Source organism: Lissotriton helveticus, chromosome 3_1, assembly GCF_964261635.1.
Source record: "Lissotriton helveticus chromosome 3_1, aLisHel1.1, whole genome shotgun sequence".
NCBI lineage: Eukaryota > Metazoa > Chordata > Amphibia > Caudata > Salamandridae > Lissotriton > Lissotriton helveticus.
In genome coordinates, this window is record NC_136061.1 from 1,287,584,646 (window position 1) to 1,287,610,260 (window position 25,615).

Genomic DNA, 25,615 nt, shown 5'->3' on the forward strand with positions numbered 1-25,615 from the left:
TCATCTCTTCTGATTCTCAGACTTAAGCAGGAAGCATACAGGCTCCACTAAGCCAATCACGATCCTGCTGTCGCCATGACAGCAGCTATGTGATTGGTCTGAGCGCTAAGGTTCGGCGCTCAGACAGGGACAATGAGCCAGTGCATGATCTCTAACCAGGCTGTGCATAAGAGCCCGGTGGAGAACATGTAAAGTGCGCATGACTATTTGGCCGACCCAAGACAGCCAGCCAGCCAAACCATCATGCACACTTACAAAGTGCTCACCACTCCTCCCCCTGCTCTGCACAGCCTAACTTGTCCCACTCCACACCTAGAACTGAGCAAGTACATAAAATTAAAATGAGAATAGCATTGCATTATTATAATTTTATTTTTCCTTTTTTAACTGCTCAGAGGGCAGTCGGGCAATGCTCCTCCACCTTAGTGGAAGAGTCGCCACTATTTTTTGGAAAGGATCTACAGCTCTCCTTGGTGTGGACGAGAGGAATCCCTACATTCGTACACCCCAAAAATACAGCTCAACCATACGTCCACAGGTGCATGGGTGAGGGATGTTGTTAAACCTCAATTTCATTAGGCAATATGTTTCAAATTAAGGCACAACATATCAAAATTACAGTTAGTTAAGTAAGGCCAGACTTAATAAGTGAGTTGTGAAGGTGGACAAAATTCAGAAAGATTTATTACAAAAAGTCAGGGCTCATTTCACAAAGAGCCTCCACAGTCATAGTAGAGGCTCTGCAGCCATGGCGGAATCTCTGCACTGCAGTCTCATTCTGGAGCTTCTGCCATGAGTGTGAAGCATATGCCACAACTGTGGAGCCTCCTCCACAACTGCAAAGGCTCTGTGTGAATTTGACCCTCAAGGTTTACAATACTAAAATTGTAAAGTGCAGATGAACAATGTTAATGCCATGAAGGCTCTCAGCAATAGGTCTATACAGAAGTATGGGTAAATCAGAAATATACCAAGTCCCAATGAACAGGATAATTGGTAATAAATTGGACAGCTTCCTTAGAAGCATCGGAAAGACATCACGACTCTCTCCCATATTTTCTCATAGACTATCATTGAAAGTGCAATTTCATCGTGGTGTAAGCAAAATAATCCAATTTTCAACAAATGAAAGGACAGAATTAATAACCAAAATATTGCCTTACCACCTATGCACTATCCTGCTACATGAATATTGATTTAACCACTCTATGTTAATGTAATCCAGACGTGACAGAACAAAGTAGGTACAAAACAACAGTGAATTATTGTGAATGAATGCCTTCAATATTGTAACATTATGGAGACCATGTTAGAAAGACTCCTTTGAGAACAACTTCATGTGGAAATAAACAGCATGATTTTGGTTGACTGCATGCAGGAAAAATAATAAACAGTAAACATGCAAGGTGAGACATCCGTTTTGAACAATATGACTTTGAGGCTTAACTGAGACCTAGTTAGCATAAGCCCCATCTTCCTGGCTTTGACATGCGAGAATTTTTTTTTTTTTTTTATTGAGGTGGGTGTGAGCCCTTCTCAACAACAGCCACAATCTATGCCAGGGTGAACCACAAAAGTGAAAACGCAACACAAGAAAAATCCCATACCGATTAAAAAAACAGAGTAAGATGTAACAAATTGTTTGACACCAAAATGACAAAAATCACATCTATAGAACTGTAGATATGCATTTTCAAAGTTTAGTGTAAGTATAGAGCCTAAAAGCACAAACCGCCAATTGTTGTAATCTGGTTGTGCTTTGCCTGATGGAAAGTCACAAGTTTATGCCAACTACAATGGAGCATGGACAGATACAGGGACCAGGTTAGTACAGCTGATAAAGTTATCTTCTCAAAGTCTAGCGGGAAGAGTCGAGTTTACGGTGGAGGCAGCCACGAGGAGCAGGGGCAGCATCAAGGATGGTTGTCACTGTAGCATGAACAGCATGCTGGGCATCATGGATGGTGATGGCTGTAGCACGACAATCCTGTCAGCTGTCACAGACAGTTGTTGCTGAAGCTTCTCGTTGCTGGTCACTGTGGGCCGTTGATGCTGTTGTGCAAAGTACAGATCTCACATTGCTGGTGGTTGCGCATGGTTGCTGTAGCGCAGAGTCGGGTTCATCAGATCTTGGCATTGATGGTTGGCATGGGCAGCAAGATCTTGCCATGAACAGGCCAATTTGCAGTCAAGTAGAGCCCAAAACTTCAGGATTTCTCCTTTTCTTACAAGAAGAGCTCTAGTGATGCCAAACCAACGGTCCACGACCTGAGAGGCCCCTCTTGTGGGATCAAGAACTCAATACAGCAGAAGCCATCAGGGCTCTGGGACATCCAGTTGCAGGTCCACGCAGGACCAGTATGGCAGGTCATCTGTGCAGGGGGCCTCTGAAGCTTGTTATGTCCCTGTAGCTCAAAACAGGAGGTCAGCTAGATGACCCTTGGAGTCAGTTCAGCCTGAGATTAAGGGAGCAGGTCCAGTCTTCCATCCCAAACAGCACCACAGGTCTCAGGCAGGTTCAGTGGTGCAGGTTAGCTGGGCAGTCCTTCTTCTGTAGTCCACAGGTCCAGAGTGTACTAAAGAGTGGGTAGGAGGGTCCAAGTTTAATACCGGGTGTCAGCTTTGAAGTGAAAGAAGCTTCTGTGGTTTTCCCTCAGCAGACGTGTCTGGAATATCCTGCTTCCCTGCTCTGGTCCCAGGATGTCTGGCTAGTGTGAAACTGAGGCAGTGTCTTTGAAGAGCAAGTGTGACAGGTGACATCTTCTGTTCCTCCCATCAGGTCAGGATGGCCCATCCTGCCAACATCCAGTCCCTCTATTGTCTGGCTGTCTGGGAGGTATACACAAAGGCCAACAGCCAACTCCGCCAGGTCTTATGACCCAGGAAGCAGGCTGCAGGGAGCAAATGGTTAGGACAAGAAAATGCAAACTTTCCAAAAGTAGCATAGCATTTCATAATTGTGACTTAAAGTCTGCTTTTACCAATAAAGAAGGTTTTAAATTACAATTCCTTTGACACCAAATATAACATTTCTACCTGCTCCTAAATAAAAGTTATGCCTTTTTAAATGTAATAGAGTAACTCAATGTTATCCTATGGGAGAGGAAGGCCTCACTGTGGTGAAAAACAAATGTGTGAGTTTTTCACTACCAGGACATATTGTCTGTATAAGATATACCTAAGGGGTGACATATGTACTAAAAAGAGAAGTTTAGGCACACAAAAGGTTTATTTTGCTAGGTCGAAATGGAAGTTTATAACTGCACACAGGCTGCAATGGCAGTCCTGAGACACACTTTAAAGGGCTGATTCAGTGGATGACCCAATAATTGATGCATGCCCACTAGTAGAATTTAATATACATTCCATTGGTACATGTACTTACACTTTACTAGGGACTTAAAAGTGAAGTAAACGTCCAATCGGGTATATGCTAATTTTACAAGGTTTTAGGGAGAGAACACAAGCACTTTAGCACTGATTAGCAGTGGTAAAGTACACAGACTCCTAAAGATAGTAAAAATGTGTTTAGCAAAACAGGAGGGGTAAACGCAAAACGTTTGAGAGTGTCTCTGTAGCGAGGGCCAGACCTAACAAATGGTAATAGTATCATGCATATATATATACATGTGAATTCGAGTTTAGGTCCATAATCTACATTTTTTTATTTTTTTATTATTAGTCCCCATCTCTCCCCTCAGTGTCTGCAATTTTGGCATGAAGCCTTCCCTCCAGCCTGGGCGCCCTGTGGCTTCTGCAACTGCATTGACTTAGGCCTGTCCAGGCCAGCTTCTTCGTTTAAAGCTTGGTGTAATCATAGGATCATGGGGCAATTGAAACATTTCAGCTCTCTTCTCCATGATATCAAATGTGACCATATATTAATGCTGTTATCATGCAAATTCCCCTGGTCTAGACGTGCAAGAGCAAACGCAGCTTTTAACCAATCCTCATGTAGTGGGGGCCGCTGATCTTTCCAGAGTTTACATATTTCCCTTCGGACTATGAGAATAAGGTATAACAGCAGACCTCTTTGTAGTGGCCGTAGAATATTCATAGAGACATTGTCAATACCAAAAATTGCTATAGAGAGATTCACGTTGATCTTAACTTCAAAAATGGCACCTAAAGCAAACTCCACATTCGTCCAGAAAGTATTTAATTAAGCACACTCGTAGAATATCTGAATGTCATCTGCTTTAGGGAAATCGCATCTTGGAAATTTAGGGGGAAATAATGGGGTGAATCTAGCTATTTTCACAGGTGTATAATATAATCTATTAATTACAAAAAAAGTGATTCTTTTTTACAGATGCCGGTTTAACATACTTCCATAGAATTTGCTATGATACATCAAAACGATCTACAGAATTAGAGTCTAAGGGTGACTGGTTCCAAGCCACATATTGTGGAGGGAATTTCACATCATCAATCTCTAGAAGTTTCTTATACCAATATGCGACCTCCTTCTTTTTAGGATTTGAATTTTGAAGCATGAACTCATTTTCCCAATCACCACTAATAGACCCTTTCTCTGATGAATACCAAGTGACCAATTGTAAGTATTTAAATTTAGAAAAGGTACTTCCTATTTTAGATCTTAATAGTTCCCACGGGTAGACTCCTTCTGGTGATACAAGGTCTGACCAAATTAAGATACCAGTCCTCTTAATTGGTATTGCAAGACTATCTTCCAGAGGGCCGAAGCCCCAGGGTAATCCCAAATCGGAGCACAATTAGAATAATAGCCGATCCCCCATCTGCATCTGACCCTATACCACAAACTAAGAGCCGCTCTTAGCACTTTCAGGCATACCTTTTTAAAAAACCTTGGTGTCCCGAACTTATAGAGGAACCACTCTCCCCCACCCTCGACTGTGGCCATTTCTCTCAGTAGCCTTCCCCAATTTGTTTCATCAGTTGTAGTCTAGAGCATCCGTACATGTTTAAATTGGAAGGCCGTAGAGTACCAGGCTGTGTCCGGGAGAGCAAGGCCCCCTTTCAGTAGTTTACGTCTCAGCTTCTTCCACGACAGTCTAGCACTCTTATTGGCCCAAATAAAGCTACCTATTTTGCTCTGGATTTTGCCAATTTCTTTACCGGGAAAATTGAGGGGGATAGCGTTGAACAGATATGTCAGCTTAGGAAGGATGACCATCTTCACTAGGTTAACCCTACCATAGATTATCAGGGGAAGGTTTTTCCATCTTGAAAAAAGGTGGTCCAGCTCTTTAGACACCTTTTTATAGATTAATCAAAGGTAATTTGTCTAAATCATTGACTACGATGATTCCCAGATATCTAAAATGTTTGCTAAGTCTGCCCTCTCAATCATTGATATTCCAACACATCAACTCTACACTTTGACAATAATACACAATTTAATAAATGTACAAAAAATCCCACATTGGCTGAGCTTGACAGATGGTGTTTCCTTCAACTGGGATACTTTTACAAGAGTGGGAAACAGTGCAGGTCAGTTCTTTTTGGGTCAAGCTTTCAACCTCTTGTAAACACTTTAGTATATACTTCTCTTTGGGCTTAAACTATGCCCACTGCTTTTAATTTGTTTGTTTCAGTGCCCTTTAAAAATACTTTCCTGCTAGTGTCCAGTCCTGCCTCTTTATCCCTCCTTTTTCACCCTGTTCCTCTCACTCTGAAGACCAGGAGTCCCTGCGCTGCACAGGTGTGCACGGCCGCGCCCCCAGCAGGACACGCCCCCCGGCCGACCAGAAATCAAAAGCGGGAAGCTTTCCAATCCGTAGTGGGATTCTGTTTGAAAGCTTACTTGGGTGCTACTGCCGCTGCTGCTGAAACGCTGACTCCTTGACATCCAGCCTCCCTGTATCCCTGGAGGGATTGACCGCCTCTGCCGCGCGTCAACATCTTGCAGCACCCACTTCGCGGGTGCCGCTGCGCGGCTTGAGGCGCGGGGTCGAGGCTGCAGGAGGGCTGCTCAGTCGCTGAAAGGAGGAGGGAGCTCCGTGAGGCTGAAGAGAGCGCGCGCCGCAGGGACTCTGAAGACCAGGAGTCCCTGCGCTGCACAGGTGTGCACGGCCGCGCCCCCAGCAGGACACGCCCCCCGGCCGCAACGTCCCTCTATAACCAACGGTCTGACGCTCAGCGGGACGCAAGCGGGACGCCGAGCGAAGCCCGGGCAAAGGGCGGGCCCTCTGTGGCCCTCAGAGGCACGAAAAGGCCAGGCAAGGCCACCTCCCTGACATTAGTTGTATCGAGCTGCGAAGGCACGACATTCGTTGATCCCTTGTTAAGTACGTGTCTACGTTATGATATGAGCTGATTTTATAAGTGTCTTATGTTGCATGATAGTCACACCTCGTCGCTTTGCTAACATTGCGCAAATTCAGCAGGGCCAACCCCTTGAGAACCCCCGAAAATCAGTTGCAAACATGGGGAAAAAATTGGTTCCTGCAGCCACTGAGCCACTCAACACTCTAGACTCATATTTAGTGCAAGTGGTCAGCAAGATTAACAATGAGAGAAGGCAATCCCTAGGTTTGAGCCAATCACCAATTTTGCTTCCAGAAAGCCCTCTTTCAAGTGCATTAAGCTTATTAACGCCCGACATACCGTTAGAAAACCCTCCCATAAACATATCAGATTCTAATCCTCAAGAAAATGGCAATGAGGACGAAGACTCAGACCCACCAGCAGATTTGTCAGTAAATGTAGCCTCTGACTCCAACCACCACATAGATACGGTAGATGAAGTCCTATCACCACAGCTGCCTGTTGTACGAGCTGTGAGAACCTGTAGAAAATTTCAGGCTAAGGGCGCGGGGAGACAGCAAGGCAGGACAAAGCTGGCCACACCACCAAGACGTGAAAGGAAAAATGTGGAGCTGGATGTCGACGTGGAGTCAAGACGCATAATTGATGATGACCTATTTAATAGGATTCAAGATATGATAGATATGAAAATCAGGACAATTATCAAGCCTCTGATCGGGAAACTGGACAAACTAACTTTTGAGGTAAAAAAACTGGGCGGGGCACAAAGTAAGTTGACCGAAGAGGTGGAGAACTTATCTACTCTCGTTGCAAATTTGGTGGTCGCGGATATGGAGGACTCCCCAGTGGAAAGTCTAACACAGACTATCCCACAGGGGCAGCCACCATCATCGCGATCACCACCTGCGCCTAGTCAGGAAATAGTAGGAGACTCCTCTATTGTCCCGTCAGTCGCTCCAGCAGGATTGCAACAAGAGGTTGACTCAGTCCAATTTATCCTGGAAGCCTCACCAGTAGTCCTCGTATTGGCAAACGTCCCTGTTCTATCACAAGATAAAACAGAATCTAACCAAGGTCTAAAGGATAAAGCGTTACATTGGCTCACCAACAATATGCATATGGCATATCAAGGGTCAGATCAATTAGCAGGGGACATTGTTATGACAAGGAGGGTATCATGGATTGGGAACAAGCCAAAAAAGTTTAAGGGGGACTGTGTAATTTTAAACTTCGCTAACACAGAGGTACTCCCAAATATCCTGTCTAATATCTTTCCACCCCAACGACGAAGTGGCTCTATAATTCCCCTCACCTCAAAATTCTTTTATAATGAGATTCAGTTTTCTACCTTCCTCAACATCCCCAGACCTAAGAGACATATAAATACCATTAGTTGGGGAGGGGATACTAGATCTCGATACAACAACGACCGCTTCCAACCTACGATCAATTATGAGACAGGAAGACTTAATTACCCGATCGAGCCAAATGCCAGAGCAGCTATGGTACATGGGCCCACTACAAATGGTTGGGGTCCCGGCCTACAGGGATACGACTATAGAGGCCGGGGTAATGGGTTTATATCCCGGATGGGAAACGATCAGTCTATGATACACCCAAATACCCCACGTCCCATGTGGAACACAACAGCTAGTGGATGGGGCCAGTTAGCTACCCCTTTTGACTGGGGATTTGGAATGGGGAACAGGTATGGCCCTTTATCTAACTTAAATGACTGTGATTGACTCACGGACAGAATTGATCTGGCATCCGATGTTCTGAATATGCCATCACCCAAGGGAGGTCAATACATTAAGGGTCAAGATCCTAGCCAGTCCACCCGCAAGGCAGGGATAGAGGGTCAAGTCACATCAAATTGTGACCATTTTCCTACACTAAACTGGCCGGATGATTGCGTAAATCAGAGCCTGGTCAGTGATAATCCACAGTGTCTTTTGGAAGCGGGAATTAATTAGGGGACACAACTGCCACGTTCAGTTGTAGGGGCCATGGTGGGGAACCAAGAACTTAAGAAACCCACTGATTTCTGCAAGATTATAACCTGGAACGTAGCAGGCCTAAACGCCAAACGACAGGATAAGGCTTGGTCAAGTTTTGTCTTAAACCATCATATCATTGCTCTCCAAGAAACCTGGGACACATCCACCAATCTTTGGTGGGATGGGTTCACTAGTTTTACTAAGCCAGCTGTCCCTAGTCGTATGGGAAGAGCTAAGGGAGGCCTTGTAATCTTGTTCTCTTTAGATTTAAAGGGAAGTTATAGGCAGATTGGCACCGATTCCCATAACATCCTAATGGTTGAAAGGGTGATTAACAATGCCAGCAGGACCATATACATAAATTTCTATAATTCAGGGAATAGCGACCACAGAGGGTGCAATATTGCTAAGTTAGACAGCATTTTAAAAACAGTAAGCCAGAATATCAATTATGTTTTTGAGTTCATTTTATTAGGCGATTTTAATATTCATTTGTGTAACCTAGCCTGTATGGTAAGTAACGATGATGATGGGGACGTGGGTCCACAGGGACCCCACTTTGAACATTCTACAGAGGGGAAGGAGCTAGAAGAACTACTTGCTAATTTTGATTTGTATGAACCTGACAGGGGTTTGAGACTGCCAACTTTTATGGGTGCCCAACAAGGCACAGTAATAGATTATATTTTTGTCTCCCAAGGCATTCTTAACCGGACTATGGATTATCGCACAGTACAAATACATTTTAGCGACCATAATCCGGTAGTACTTGAAGTGGCCTGGGGAGCCCAGATGGGAGCACCCCCAATAACAGCAAAACTTGCCCACCCCTTGAGGACTACTGATCAAAATAGGTGAGTGAAATGGGCCAAAGTGATCCCGGAAGAATTTTACGCAAAAAATCTTCCTAAAATCAAGGACAAGGTAGAGATCTGTAAAAAACCGAGCGCGCAGGGCAATGAAATAGTAGAGGCATTTGAGGTAATATGTGGCCAGGTGTCTAAGGGCCTCTTAGTCAAGCCAAAAAAGGGAACCCCTGGAACGATGCGTTGGTTTGATTCAGCATGCTCAAATGCCCACAGATCACTGCTGGTAGCCCTAAAAAATATCCCTAGGGTAAAAGGAGACATTACCAGATTAAGGAAAATCTACAAGTTAGCTATAAAGAAGCGTAAGGACGCCATCAAATGCGAAGCATGGGAAAATCTCCTTTCATCGGCTGTGTTGAAGGACAGTAGGAGATTTTGGGAGATCATTAAACAGCCTTTATTCTCAGATGAGAACAATGAATCCATGGACTGCGTGATCCCCGACGAAAAATGGCTATCCCACTTTAAAAATGTTTACGGGGATGAGGAGGAAGGAATTAATGATGTTCCGTTGGGCTTTGTAGCCCCCTGCCCCATCCTTTTTAACCCCCAAGAAGTGGAAAAAGCTATTTTGGACACTACTAAGCACAAGGCACCTGGCCCTGATGGCGTCCCTGCAGACTTTTTTATGTATTCACCAAAACTGTGGGCAGAGGTCTTGACAAATGTGTTTAATGCAGTTAATGGTAACCCAGTCCCCGCCTCATGGGCTACTTCCACTATCGTTAAAAATAAAGGCCAGCGGGATGATCCCGCCTGTTATAGGCCTATATCCCTCTTGGACTCAACTGTAAAAATCTTAGGCCGAGTCCTTCTAGCTAGATTGAGGGAGAATGTGAAGAGTTGCGGTGGGCTTGCCGAGATACAATATGGCTTTAGAGAAAAAAAAGGGACCATTGAACAGTGCATTAATCTGCATTTGCTTATCTCCAAATATACTGTGGCCAAGGAGGGGTCCGTGTTTCTTGCATTCATGGATCTCTCCTCGGCCTTTGACTTGGTCAACAGATCAAAGCTGTGGTTGACCCTGTTGGAGATGGGCATTGATGAAGCCTTGGTCGCGTTTATGGCCACTCTGCACCAGGAGCTCTTCGCAGCGGTACGTGTAACTAATGATGGTAGACGTACGTCCCTATTTAAATCCCTAAAGGGGGTACGGCAAGGCTGTATACTGGCCCCCTTGCTTTTTATCATCTACATTAATGGCCTGGGCGCACACCTGCGGGGGCAGGAGGCCGACGTCCCGTATGCAGGAGGTGACCAAATCCCGGCACTTCTGTATGCGGATGAAGCTGTGCTGATCGCTCGCACGGGCGTCGGCCTCCAGCACTTGCTGGACGCCTTCGGTTCATTCATGGAGCATCTGGACCTTAAGGTAAATGTACCTAAGTCACACACAATGGTAATGGGGCGTGAGTGCAATAAAAAAAGACACAAAACATTCTACTGCAGGGGGGACCTCGTCTCTAAGGTATCCACATTCCCCTATTTAGGTGTCCTGTTTGACCAGAAAGGGTCCTGGGGGCCACAGATAAGAGCAAAGAGATTAGCTGTAATTAGATCGTCATCAGCTCTCTTGGGCTTTGCTGGTAAGTTAGGGGCTAGGCCTATGGAAGCCCTCTTAAAAATCTATAAGTGTAAACCTGTGGCCATTGCGCTATATGGTTCCGCCTTGTGGGGGTATGTAAATTTAGATCTAATACAGAGAGCAGAGAACAGATTCATCAGAACCCTGCTTTCTGTACCTCAGTCAACCCCAACTTACTCTATCCACAAAGAAGTGGGCCTACCTTATCTGTCAGATATATTGAGCATGTCCCCTCTGATCCTTTGGCTGAAAATGTGGATGAATGAGGAACTTCCCCTGAATCATAAAATCATGCACGATGTGCTGTCTCTGGATAAATTTAATAATATCCCATGGCTGGCTTACTTAGCTAAGACATTCACAGACCTGGGACGTCCGGAGCTTTTTTTCTCCCCAGAGAATATCAAGGCACAAGATATTGACTTGATAAAAAAATCCTTTAGGGAAAGGAAGGAAGCGTGCCGAGAGGAATGTGAATTGGAGAAACCATCAGTAAGGGAACATTGCCTTCTGGTTAGCTCATCCTCACTTGCTTCCTATCTTAGTTTTGTTACAATCCCCTTTCACAGGTTTTTATTAACTAAGTTTAGATTTAACTTGTTACACTTTTATCTAGGTTCTTTTAAAAGCTGGCAGAAGCCGGACTTAGCCCCTCCCTGTTGTTGCGACCAGTTCTCTGTGCAGGACACAATGCATTTTGTTATGTTTTGCGGGTTGTACATAGAGCAGAGGAAAAAATATTTGTTCCCTATTCTGAAAGAGGCCGGCTTCACTCAAGTGAGACCGGCTCTGCTCTTTTTACAATTAATGTCTAATCCGCGCATCACTTTTTGCATAGCTAATTTTCTGGTAGCCGCCTCAAGGGCGAAAGCTGTCTGCCAAACTTCGCCTTAAAGTAAATGTTGTATTATGTATGTTTATTTTTAAGAATGTAATACTTTTTAACTGTGTATAATACTTTTTTAAATTGTATATTTATATTATTGTTCTTAAGGAAAAGGAAGGGAAAAGTCTTGAATGAAATGGTTTATCGTTTTTTTTTTTTTTTTCTTTCTTTGTATGACTTTGAACAAGTCGAATAAAGATATTCTGTCTGTCTGTCTGTCTGCCTCACCCTGTTCCTCCCAGAGAGCAGGGACTAAGTACTGTATGATTACAGTTTGGTTCTCTATGTGCTCTTTGGGCACTATTTGTTTCTTGATTTCCTGCTTGGTTACTGTTTGCCTGTCTGTGTTTGGCTATGACGCTGTGGCAGCATAGCTGCTTGCATTTTTGCATAGTATTCCTCCCTCCCACCTCCTCCTCCCATGTGCTGCACGCCCCCTACCTACACCAGTGTAGCTCCGAAACAGGGTTTACCTTAATCGGGCTGCGCCCTTTATGGTGAAGAGCTTCATATTTATACATGGTGCCCGCATGCCCTTCTTTTATCAGCACAGTTGGGCGCTTCCTGGCCGCTGTGCTTCATGTTTCATGAAGCCATGAAGTGGGAGCCGTGTTGATAAAAGAAAGGCGCGCGCCCACTTCCTCCGACCTCAAAACAGCTGTTCAGCTTCGGTGACATCAGTGCTGTTCCCCCCACCCGAAAACTTCATGACACAACTCAAACAGTGCAAACACTGCACAATAGAACACACATGTTGGGAGGGACAAGATTTGAACTGGTCGGCATTCCTTTTGTAGTCAGGCACAATGACCATAATTTAACCATCGGGTAACTTCAAATATAGCAATGGAAACAAATACACCTTGCCTGACCTTAAGAATGTCCCTTTTCGGGATACGATCCCTGAATCTTATAAAAGTGTGTGACTGCTGTAGTGCGCATGAGAGGATATAATAACTTGTCTACTTCTGTTTCCTTTCTGTAGGTGGCCTTGCCAACACTGTGCAAGTTGCTTTTCTTTCATTGGGGTCCAGTCAAGTACGAGCTAAGATGTTGTTGGTAAGCTAATGATGCACTCCGAGGCAGAGCGCATATATTTTGTGTCGCATGGGTGTTGTGAATTGGGTGAGTGTTCTGAAGCTGGGGTAGTTCACACTGTTCTTCAACATTGTGCTTTTTCTCTCTGTGTGACCTAACTTTCAACAGCTATTCAAGGGCTGTGGGGTTAACAGAGAGTTAAAGAGAGAAACAAGCTCTCCACCCGCAGGCGCGCTAGCGGGTGTTCCCGCTGCGTGCTGGATTTTAAAAAAACCCGCGTTACGTGACAAAGCCAGCTCGTCATGCGCGTAGCGCAGGTAACGCCCATGACGAGCTGGCTTTGTCATGCGCACTGAAGGGGTTAAGGCTAGTCTGCATATTTCTTTTAAGGCTGGTCTACAGTAATAATTGTAAGTTTGTTTGACAGTATTACGACACTATAGCTACTATTTCCACTGCTTCCATTAGCCTTAATGATTTATCGATGGTTACTTTATTACTAGTATTAGTTATAAACACAACAGAGTTGGACAGTCTAAATGAAGGTCTCTTGAGAGACACGTCCACATCACAACAATAAGCACGATATGGGTAACCGGAATGTGTTGCTCTCATAGTGTCAACCTCGAGGGCTGTGTAATATGCAACCACGATGCCTAGCGTGTCTTTACATCATCGGTAGATCAAGGACACCACCGTTACAAATGTATCAGAGGGAGTAAACGTACCATCTCAATTATGCAGTCACGTTATTCTTTTTTTCAGTATTATTTTGGGTAAACCTGCGAATTTGATGGATGTCAACAATACAGTCCTATTATGCCTCTTTATACATTTTCGGAATGTTTTTCTTTAAGTGGATAGATTCAATTTTGGGAAAAGAACATTAACGTTAAGGGTGCTTTATGTTTACGTGCTTTAGTTGAATGGACTGCACAGCTGTTCTTTAGTCTCGGTTTTGCAGGGTTGGTCATATTATTGTGCAAGTCAGGTCTTTTCCTCATTAGTTTTCTACCTGACGTCACAGACCACTTCCAAATGTGAATGCTGCAATCTTGATAGCTCCCTCCAGGGTTTGGAAGGTCCATATTGTTTAGTTTTGTGTTATTGTGAGCTTCACTTTGTCAGTGTGTATTGGAGGAAAATTAAAGTTATGTCGTTTTAAGAAAATGTAATTGATTGCTTGGATATTCATATTCAGTTGGAAGGTTTTTCCTTATGTGTGCACTTATTTTTATATTTTTTTTAGGGTGGAGCCTGTGACAGTGCATGAATATGCGTTTTTGCAGCTAGGGCTTCCAACCCGCCCATTGCATACCCATTTGTTGGAGTCTGTGTCATTCTACTTTGCTGCATCCTAAACGGACAGCAGAGGCCATGCGTCACTTCCGTTCCTTTCTCTGGCACAGGGAACAAGCATAGATTGATTACATTTAATTGATGTCTGTTCGCTGGTGCCTTGATTGAAGTGCTGTTTTGCTGAAGTACTGTTTTTTTCTACATGGGTGGCTGCCTTCCTCTCCCACACTCCACTTCTCCATGTTGCTTCCCCCTTCGCAGTCACCCTTCCATTCTTCCACTCCCCACAGTTCAACTCTACACATTTTCATTCCACACCATATCATTTGACAACAAACCACAGAATTCAACTCAACCCAATTACACAACATACCGCGTACATCCAATCCACACCACAGACTTCCACATCATACCCCAAAATCACCACCACTCCATAAATGTAACCTCCACTATATACCACTCCACAACACAAAATACAATTCCACATAATTACACTCCATGACACACAATCCCACTCCAGATTATTCCAGCACATTCAATACCACATAATTACTATCCACATAATTCCACTGCACATTGTGCCACATAATTCCACTACACAAACTAACAATTTCAATCCATTCCACATAATTACACTCCAAACCACATACATCCACTATAAACCAAAACGCATGGGTAAACAACATCATCATTTACAACACCAATATCTCTAACTCTCACAAATGCGAGACCTATTGCATTGTAAATGCTTTTTTACTGTTGGGGTTGAGCACTACAAGATCTGCAGTAGGATGGCACACACACCACCTATAAATAGATGGGATTTTAGCATTCCACTTTTGGTCAGAGTGTTTTGGGGCTGGGCTCATTCCTATTTTTTTATCGAATAGCAAAATGCAGAAAACCATACACAAGGGTAATGTGTTACATACCACGTTCCTTGATCAATATACCAATATCTAATATCCAGTGACTAAAACGAGACATAATTAAACACAGACAGCAAGCACAAGGGGACACAAAAAAAAGGAAATGGTGAGAATCAAGTTATTTATATTCACTCGTAAATTAATATCATTCTAGATTAATATAAACATTCTCCTTATATTTTTTTCCAATTTGAATGTGGGCCTGGTATTTTGACTGTAACAAACTGTAAAATGGTCTTTATTTCGTGAATTTGATTACCAAATTTTGGGTGATTTTCCTCATTCTATTTTTTTATGATCATTTAACAAGCAGCAAATGACTTCAGAAATAGCAGATCATTTGATCTACACTATTTAACCCCTTCCACGCTCATGACGAGCTGGGCTCGTCATGAGGTAGCCTCCTCGCACGCTCATGACGAGCCAAGCTCGTCATGTAAAGTGCGGTTTGAAAAATCTCAGCGTGCGAGCGGAATTCCGCCCGCACGCATGCGGTTAAGTCTGCACATTGTGAGCAAATGAAGTGAGCCAGCCGTAGCGCTTATATAAATATTTTTGGGGGGTTATGCCTATAAAAATCCCTAGATTTGATGCAATAATTATCCAGCAGTGGACTTCCTATCACCATGTTTTCCCATGTACTTATGTTAATCTTGCATGTTTTACGTATTGAACTTACTACTGGAATCCCGCAGTCAGTTTCAACAAGAATGTCATATAGGAAAAAATTATGATTATTACCTCGTTATGAGTCTGGCAGTCCACAGACTGCCAGACTCCCGGGGCGCTGCGGCGGTGGTCACCCGACCTGGGCGGTCAGGCCGCCCTGGGACTACTGCAACCAGTCTTGAGGTCGCAATATGCTTGGCCAGGCAGCATCATATTACGAGTTCCTCATCCTCAGGATTTTCATTGCGTGCGACCGCCATGAAAAGTGCTGGGGTGAGGAAACACAGGGGGCCCTACAGGGTCTCCTTGTGCCTCTATGCCATGGGGTGCATGCAGGGGGACACGTGATTTGCCTCCCTGTGTGCATGCACCCCAGTACCTGCATGGCATGTGCTGCTGCAGTCCATGCCGTGCAGGTACTTCATTTTGGCGTTCCCATTGTGGTGCCTATTTGATAGGCACCACCATGAAAATGCCAAATAACCGCATGCCAGACAGGAGAAAACTCCAAGTGCAGTGGGTAGTTCACCCATGGGCTTGGCGGTGAAGAAAACAAACCATTCACCAAGCGCCTTTCACTGTATATAGTTGCTTTGAACTATGTGGATACATTAATTGTGGTAATTTTCATTTGCTACAAAATGTGAAACCTTGTCTATATTCTTTCATTTTTTTTCACTCTCTTATTAGGTTCTTTTGTTACTTATGGGACACTTTGCACAGATGTTTTGATCTATTAATTCTCTATGATGTATTTTCAATACAGACTTATCAAAACCTAATGTTTGTTGTGGTCGGTCCCTCCCTCTTTGATATCACTCCAACGCTCAAGTGTATCGCCATTGCGCGCAGTTCACTCATTTATGAAGTTTATCAATCCACAGGAACCGTAAATCTCAATAAGACATAGCTTCAAAATCCCTGTATGATATAAATGTCATTTTAAAGAGCAACAAAAAGTCAAATCAAATCAAATCAGGTGTTTGTTAAGCGCGACTACTCACCCGTAAGGGTATCAAGGCACTGAGGGTGTGGTTCGCAGGTTCCAGTCCATCAAGAAGGGGGTCTCTCTCGAAGAGCCAGATTTTGAGGTTTCTTGCGAAGATGGGGAGCGATGTTATCTGTCTGAGGTGGTCGTTCCAGGCACTGGCCGCGCAGAAGGAGAAGGAGCGGCCTCCCGATCTGGCCTTTCTGGTGCGGGGCCACCACGGCGTAGGAGAGCTTAGCTGATCGTAGGGTCCTTTGGGGAGCGTGGAATTTGAGTCGGCTATTCAGGTATGCTGGTCCGGTGTCGTGGAGGGCCTTGTGAGCGTAGGTTAGCATCTTAAAGGTGACTTTAGCTTCAATGAGGAGCCAGGGGAGTGTGCGCAAGTGCTGGGAGATGTGTCAGTGGCTTGGCAGTTCAAGGACCAGTCTTGCGGCGGCGTTTTGGATGTTCTGTAGCTTGCAGGTGAGGTTTTTGTTTATTACCGCATAGAGTGTGTTGCCGTAGTCGAGCCTGCTGGTGACCAGGGCGTGAGTGACGGTCTTTCTGTGTTCGAGGGGGATCCATTTGAAGGTCTTACATAGCAGGCGGAGGGTGTGGGCGCAGGAGGACGAGACAGAGTTGATTTGGCAGGAAATGTTGAGCTCTGAGTCGAGGATGATTTCCCAGGTGGCGTGTGTGGTCCGTAAGGGTGGGCGGGTTTCTGAGGGTGGGGGGCCACCAGGTGTCATTCCAGGCATCTGGGTTTGGGCCCATGATGAGTACTTCCGTTTTGTTTGTGTTTAGTTGTAGGCTGTTTTTCATCCATTTGGCGACGGCTTCCATGCCAAGTTGTGTCTGGCGGTGTTGGGTTTGTTGGATAGGGAGAGGATGAGTTGGGTGTCATCTGCATACGACCCAATGTTGAGTCCGTAGGTTCTGACGATGGGGGCGAGCGGAGCCATGTAGATGTTGAAGAGCGTAGGGCTGAGGGAAGACCCCTGGGCGACTACGCAGGTGGTAGGTGTAGGGTCTGAGAGGAAAGGGGGGAGTCTGACCCACTGCCTTCTGCCAGAGAGGAAGGAGCGGATCCAGTCGAGGGCATTGTCTTGGATCCCTGCGTCGTGGAGTCTGCGTATTAGGGTGCGGTGAGAGACTGTGTTGACTGCCGCTGAGAGGTCGAGGAGGATGAGGGCTGCTGTTTCTCCTTTGTCCAGTAAAGTACGGATGTCGTCTGTTGCGGTAAGGAGGGCGTTTCTGTACTGTGGTTTTTTCTGAAGCCGGATTGGGAGGAGTCGAGGATGTTGTGCTCTTCGATGAATGTGGCAAGTTGGCTGTTGATGGCTTTCTCAATGACTTTCACTGGGAACGGGAGCAGGGAGATGGGTCTGTAGTTTATGAGGTCGGTGGGGTCCGCCGAGGGTTTCTTCAGGAGGGGGTTGATCTCAGCGTGTTTCCAGTCGTCAAGGAACAAGGCGGTTGCCAGGGAGTGGTTGATGGTGTGGCAGAGCATGGGTGCGATGGTGTCGGTCGCTCTGTTGAAAATGAGGTGGGGGCAGGGGTCCGTGGGGGCCCCGGAGTGGATGACTTTATTGTCTTCAGTGTGTCTTTGGTGGTGAAAGCTGTCCAGTTGTCGATCGCTGGCTTCATGATGTCGGGGTGGTTGGTGAGGGTTCAGTGTGTTGGTTGTCTTCATCAAAGTTGTCGTAGATGCTCTTGATTTCGTGGTGGAAAAAGGTGCTGAGTTTGTCGCATAGGTCTTGTGAGGGAGGGATGTGGGTGGACTCGCTGGTGGGTTGGGCGAACTCCTTGATGATGTTGAAGAGTTCTTTGCTGTTGTGTGCATGAGTGGAGATTCTGCCTTCAATCGTTTTTTTCCTCGTTTTTCTGATGAGTTGGTGGTGGGCGTTGGAGGCGACCCTAAAGTTGTTGTTGGCTTCTGTGGATTTGGTGTTCCTCCAGGCCTTTTTCGAGGCAGAGGCAAGTGCGTATGGAGTTTCGAAGTTCTGTGGTGAACCATCTAGCTTTCTTGGCGTGGGTGTTGTTGTTTTTCTTGAGGGGGGCTATGGTGTTGGCGCTGTCGGAGAACCATCAGTGCAGGGTTCGGGCTGTGGTGTTGACGTCGTCGTTTTCTGCAATGGTTGGGGTGGACTTGCTGAGTGATGAGGTTAGCTGGTCGTCAGTGATTCTGGTCCAGTTTCTTTGTGGGAGCAGGTGCTGGTGTCTGTGGATGGTGGGTGTTCTGAAGGTGAAGTGGACGCATTGATGGTCAGCCAATGGGAGTTCGGTGGTTTCGCTGAAGGTGATAGAGTTTCCTGTTGTGAATAGGGGGTCGAGGGTGTGTCCTGCTGAATGCGTAGGTTCAGTCACGATCTGGCGGAGTCCAATGTTGTGGAGGTTGTCCAGGAGGGATGTGGTGCTGGAGTCCAGTTGGTTGTCGAGGTGGAAGTTGAGGTCTCCCAGTAGGATGTAGTTGGTGGACGATGGCATGCGGAGAGATTATGTCCGTGATGGAGTTGACGAAATGTCCACGGGGTCCAGGGTGTCGGAAGATGAGGTTTCTATGGAGGGTGGGGGTGGGACTGGCCAGTATCTTGAAGTGAAGGTGTTCCATCAGGTCTGTGGGCTCGTCGGGGAGTGTGCTCAGGTGGAGGGTGGATTTGTGGACAATGGTGATCCTCCTCCAGGGTGGGTGGGGCGGTCCTTCCTGGAGATCTTGTATCCTTGGGGAATGGCGATGGCGATGTCCGGTCCCGAGGTGATGTTGGTCCACTTTTCGGTAAAGAATGCTACATCCGTGGTAGTGCTGTGGAGGAGGTCCCGGATTTCGGTGGCGTGTTTGTGGAGGGATCGGATGTTGAGGAGGATGCATTGCAGGGTCTTCGGCTCAGTTGTGTTCTTGCGAGCAGATTGCTCTGGGTCAGTGGTTTTGGCGGTGCTGCAGGTGTGCCGGCAGCGGTGACATCTGAAGAGTCCATGGGTGTCGGCGGGTGATGCTAGCTTGCTGTTGATGTTGCCGCCTGGGTTGAGGGTGTGGAGTGCCGCTGGGTCATAGTGTTCATGGTGTAGATATCCAGGGTTACTGGTGCTGGTCACAGTCGGGTCACGGACGGGGACAGACGGGCTTGCCTTTGGTGCCCCGGCGGCAGTGGCCGCCATTAAGTAGGGGTCGGGAAGGGCTGGACAGCTAGCAGGCGGGAGCGAAGAGGGGAGCTGGATTGGGCAGGTCGCACTGGGGAGAGGGGCTGCGGGGCAGCAGCGGCGGGGAAAACAGGCTAAAAAAGGCAAAAGGAAAAAGGAAAAAATAGCGAGAAAAGTGCAAATAAGGCAGCAAAAGTGCAAGAAAGAGTGGAGGAAAGACACAAAGGACACAGGAGAGTGAAAGGGGGAGATTGAGATGAGGGTAAAACACAAGTAAAAAATCGAGGAAAGACACAGGAGAGTGAAGAGGGAGCTTGAAAAGAGGGAAAAATGACAGAAAATGGAGGTTAAGACCCAGAAGGAGAGTGAAGGGGAGAGATAGAAGTGAGGGAAAAAACGAGTAAAAAAGGAGAGAAAAGGGGGAGCAAGAGAACGGAGACAGAGGTCCACTGGACCACCAGGGATGATTGGAGGAGGGCCTCGAACACCAACACTCGAGAGTGCAAGGGCTCGGGGGAACTTAATGGTGGAGCTGTGAGGGAAGGAGAGCATTTTCACTGACCTCTCAAATAAGAATGAAACATTCTGACAAAGTTACAGACCCCTCTCAAATGAAAAGAAATAATTTCCACAGTGCCAGAAATCCCCTAGACTCAATCCTAAATAAATCTCAAGATCAATATTCAGCCTAAACTAATTTTACAATTTAGAGGACAAGGCTACTTTATGCCAAGCTGGGGACCTTTGACGATGCAGGGGTCTAGCCTGGTGGCAGACGACTGACGTGCATGTGGGACGACCCTCCCTCGTTGTCAGGTAGCCAGTTCGTCCCGGTCCCTTTGGGCCAGACTGAGGGTTAGAAGACTCATGCTGTCCCTCTCAGTCATCCGAGAGGGACCGGTAGAGCTGGGGCTGCTTGCTTCCTTTGCCCCGGGAGCCCCCCTCACCCTTACAGGGACTTCTGGGTAGAGCACCTGGTAGTGTGCTCCGAATCGTGGACACGACTAATGAGGCGCCCGGCCATCTCACCGCATGGGTGGCAGATGACAGGATGGCGTCGCCTTCCTCACACCTCTCAGCAGCCACCCACAGGTGGGCGAAATTTTTGGGAAAGTTGCCTCTGACTTTTGGCAGTGGATCACTTGGCTCGCACGTTCATGAAGAAAGCAGCGAGCTGTGAGAATTAGTGCGAATGGCAGGACACATCGATCAACACTTTGAACGCACTTTGTGGGTCCGGGTTCCCCTCAGGGCTGGCCCTGTCTGAGGGTTGCTCAATCGTCCCAGGGTGCAGCTGGGCTGTCACAGGGTAGCTTTGCTCCCTTCGTCCCCTCACAAGGTCAGACCGGCCTGATTGGCCGTCTCAGGATCCCTCCCCCACCCTGGTCCTGTCATGGAGGTATGCCGCCGGCGGGGTGCAAGATGGCAACCAGTTTGCCTCTGGCTTGTCCTGGGGAACCTGGCTGTGGGCTGTGCGTGGCAGTCTGTGGTCTCCCATGGCTGCCCATGCGCACTGCCCCGGATGCCGAGCTTTGTGGCCTTTTCCAGGGAGGTCACCCCTGCCTGCTAGGCCTCGTTCAAAAAAGTATATATATATTTATTGTCTGAGAATTGCACTTATTGGCATTATTATGATATAAAATGTTGCCTCTACCCATATAAACACCTCTTCTATCTGAAACATAATGATGGACAGAGTTACACTTATAGGACTAGAATTGGAACATGAATAAAAATCCAGCACTCCCTCCACTACAGAAATATTCCAGCTCTTGCATGGAATCCATTCCACAATTGCAGCTCGCCCTCCCTTAACTCTGAGTTGGCATCCATCTTGACCAAAATGTGCTTCTCAGTCTACAGCTTCTCCCACGTGTTGAAATTTCTGGACAGTCAAAATGCTCACAACAAAAGGAACAAGCATTTGTAATGCAACAGGTCTTGCATTAGTTCGAGTTTTTGGCATTGTTATACAATTGTGCTGAATGTGTTTGTTTGTTGTGTACTGAATGTATTTGCCATGAGTGCCGTCTTTTTTTATTACAAAAACGCTGTGAGTGTTGTATTGTAAAACCACCGATGTGAAATATATTTGTAAAAACGCACCATAAGTGCTGTATTATATAAAATCGCACTACTGTTTCCCCCAAAAATGCACTCAGTGCAACAACGCCATGAGTGCTGTATTTCCTGATTGCAACAATGCCATGAGTGCCATATTTTAAAACATCACATCACCGAGGTAAAACTTAATTGCAAAAACGTGCCATAAGTTGTCAATTATAAAACATCGGTTATAAAACATTGCACCACTTTTTTTCAACAAAATCGAGCTTTGTTGCTATTGCACTAATGTAAAGTGTACACCCTGTCGCATATTAAGGAACGGAAGGGACAATTCCACCCAAGATACACTTCTGGAGACTCTGTAACATGCTGTTTCTCACTGTGTCTCCAGACCCCCCCCCCCTCCCACCCACCCTTCCCCCCTCTTTCCAAACCAGCATGTGAAGCATTGCATTACAAAAAACATTACGGCACAGTAGTCTTATTTGTATTAGTACAGTGCAAACTTATTATAAGTACAACATGACAAGTGGCAATGTCCCTAAAGCACAAGAATGTGGCGTAATGCCCAGAGCTGCGAGCGGAAAGCTAGAAACCCAGGAACAAGTTAGAACGTTAGCTCACTATACTGTGATTGTGGGCAAATTAGTTAATGTGCCCTCAGTTCCCAAAAGGTAATGTGTTCTTGTGCAATGCAACTAGTTCTCTTGTAAAGGTTGCCACTGTTTTTTTGGGGGAGTTTGCGCTATATGAAAGTGCAAAACAAAACAAAAAAACAACAAGCCAGCACACTTCTTTGGGCACGATCTCACTACACTAGCTGATACAGCACATACACAGTTATAAGGGCTCTGTACACCTTAGTACTGCCCGTGAGGTGAAATGTTCCCACTACACATATAGCACCGCCAGCTGACAGTATTCAAACACAGACCCAGTTAGTATACATTCCTTAAACACTTATACAGACTCGGGTGGCAGGAACCGTAGAGTACACTTTTAGCACTTTACAATCCAAAAAAGGTAGCTTTGTTGTGTTTGCTCACACAGTACAAGCTACTAAATTGTACTTATTCAGACTGAAGTATTAGTTTATGGCTGTAAGGTAAAATGTCCTATTACACATAAATGGGCAGTATCCAGACACACACTGACTTAGTGTACAATTGTTAAAGGTGTGTACAACCCCAAAGTACAGTAACAGCACACTGAAGGGATATAAACGAAAGACAATGGCAGAACATACCTCTACAAAAGCAAGTCTCCAATGCTTCCAAGGTAGAGGAAGGGTAGGGGCGCTTGTCCGCGACATCCACCAAGACCACTGCTTGTTCTTGAGGCTCCCACAAAGGCAGCTCAAATTCGCTTGCAACCACATCTAGAGGACTGATATGTACGTGCAACAAACTTAGGCAGACCTGAAACCAAGAGCGTTGGGGTAGACCAGTACCCCCTGCGCTGAAATCTTTGGAGGGAGAGAGCATTTCGGCAAGGCCTCGGAGGCCGGTGACAGGGGCCACGGGTGAGCCTTAGGCCGGGATCGCCCGACCCCGCCGGACTAGAGGCTGCCCTCCAGCGATACTTCCATGCTGCAGTACCCTGCTGACGTGTCAACTGTTGCTGACCATGCAGTCTTATAGTTAACGATTTCTCGCTGTGGTGGGGAGGGGGTATGGGTGACTGATAGGAGAGATCACAGAGGCGTGACCAGGGGCTGCGGGGGCCTGGCAAGTGGTATTAAGGCGGAACTAGAGCGCCGATGTGGAGATCCCAACCCGCATCGCTCCACTGGGTCCGCGGCGGTGAAGATCTGCTGAGGATCGGGGCAGCAGCAGGACTCTACCCAAGGAGGCATGTTGGGAACAGACGCAGAATCTTTTACCTTTACTTAGATGCAGGAAACAAATCTGCCTGTCAAACTTCCAAGCAGTGAATGATCCAGTTCCACTGGAAGTTGCTAAAATTTGTCTAAAACCAGACATCCGAAAGCGCGCCCGCGGCCCGAGAAGGGAGAGATCCACTAGGACTGCACAGCAAAAGAGATGCTGTACAAGTGCACATCTCCTCAGCAAAAGAGACGCTGTACACGTGCACATCGCGTATCTGTATGCCTGCACATCTCCTCAGCAAAAGAGATGAGTCTGTATGCGTGCACATGCCTGCCCCCCTTCACCCACCAAACCCACAACAATAGGCCTCTAAGTCTCGCCAAGGCGAGCAGCGCATGTGCTGCGTTGCTAGGCGAGGCCTAAAAAGAAGCTGCTCTTGGTTTTCCCATTGGAGCTCCCAAAATATGTTACTTGAGGAATTTTGTAGGATTTTATATTTAATTACACTTGCAAAGATGTATTTAAATAACCTGCTCGCCATGGTCCACTCTTATAAATAGTGTGGCTTAACACTTCTCCCCCTCTCTCCTGCCAATATTCCAGAGGTCTTTTTTAAAGCCACGTCGTAAAGCTAGTTGCAGTCATTGAGTCCAGTCTCCATCTCTTCCTTTCCTCCCATGGAGCCTGGGCTTTAAACGCTGCACCCGATAATCCCTTGACAACTTAATGTGCAGCTCCAAATGAAGAAGAAAGAGATTAAAAAATCAGCTACAAACGGATGTTCTGGAATCAAAATTTAATAATGAAACAGAAAGTCAATATTTAATAAAGGCGGCAGTGCAGAAAATATCTGTATCTTAGACAGACGTCTGTCTTGCCTCTCAAGGAGTCCTCTCCCTTCGGAGACTAGTGGAGGCACAGAGCAGTTGGATCAGAGTAACTGTCTTCTCCAGCTCAGAAGTGGGCTAAAGAATCAAAGTTGCTTCTTACCTGGAGTCACAGCTTAGTAATTGCAGATTTTTATATGAATATATCAGACTCTTCCTTCTATTCTGCCACAGTAGCTTTATGAGTCTTATTTTTCACCTCTGCTGCATGGCATTGCTCATAATCACTAATACTGATGGCAGCTGGAGCCTCCATCTTGTTTGAGTCAAAATATGAATTGTTGAAAGCACCACACAAGCATTATTCGATATGTCAGCTCTGCAAGCATGGTAGAGTACAGCTTGGCCTCCTCTGTTAACCCCCCATTGCTATTTCCCAAGATAGGACCAAGGGGCATATGTATCAAGCCCTTTTCCCATTCTAAAACGGGCCGATTCTCAGAATCGCCCGTTTGTGAACGGGAAAAGGCCTTTTGGGATGTATCACCTCAGAAGGGCATCGCAAATTATAGAATCGCAAAATTTGCGATTCTCTATTTTGCAACTGCATTTAAGGAATCAAAAAATGCGAGTCCTTAAATACGATGTGGAAAGCACCTAAGTTGTGCGAATTTGACATAAGAAATCGCAAATTCCCACCTACTGACAGTTGGTGGTAGTTTGCGAATTCTTTTAAAAGAGCACTTTCTTGCTTTTTCCAAAGTGCCATGTGGCACACATACATACCCTTAGGGCATGTATGTTCGCCACAAGTGCACACATGCTCATTTTAGAGGTTCATCAGGGTGTCCTTATGACACTATTGCAACCTTGAAATTGCATTCTCAATTTGCGATTCTCAAATTGGTAATCGCAAATTGAGAATGTCTTCCCATTCATTCCTATGGGTCTCTACACCCATAGGAATGAATTGGAAGGTATTCCTTAATTGAGAATCGCAATTTGCGATTCACAATTAAGAAATATTAAGGAACCGCAATTAATATTGCGATTCCTACATACATAGCAGTTTGCGATTCCTTAATAGCAATTCGCTAAAAATCGCTATTAAGGAATCGCAAAAGGGCTTGTTCATACATATGCCCCCTAGTTTATAATCTGGTATAAATGTTGTTCTCTACAGGAGCATGTTGAATGGTATATCAACATAGACCTATATGTCGCTGCTTACGGCAATGCCGGTTGTTAAATACCCTG

General features: G+C 45.9%; 1 protein-coding gene and 1 pseudogene across 2 annotated transcripts in view; one reads left to right on the forward strand and one right to left on the reverse strand.

Annotated features, from left to right (window-relative positions):
- NTM (neurotrimin) overlaps nt 1–25,615 on the reverse strand; it is a 1,138,588-nt gene that overhangs the window by 513,261 nt on the left and 599,712 nt on the right. The window lies entirely within an intron of this gene.
- LOC144825706 (5.8S ribosomal RNA) lies at nt 20,758–20,908 on the forward strand (annotated as a pseudogene).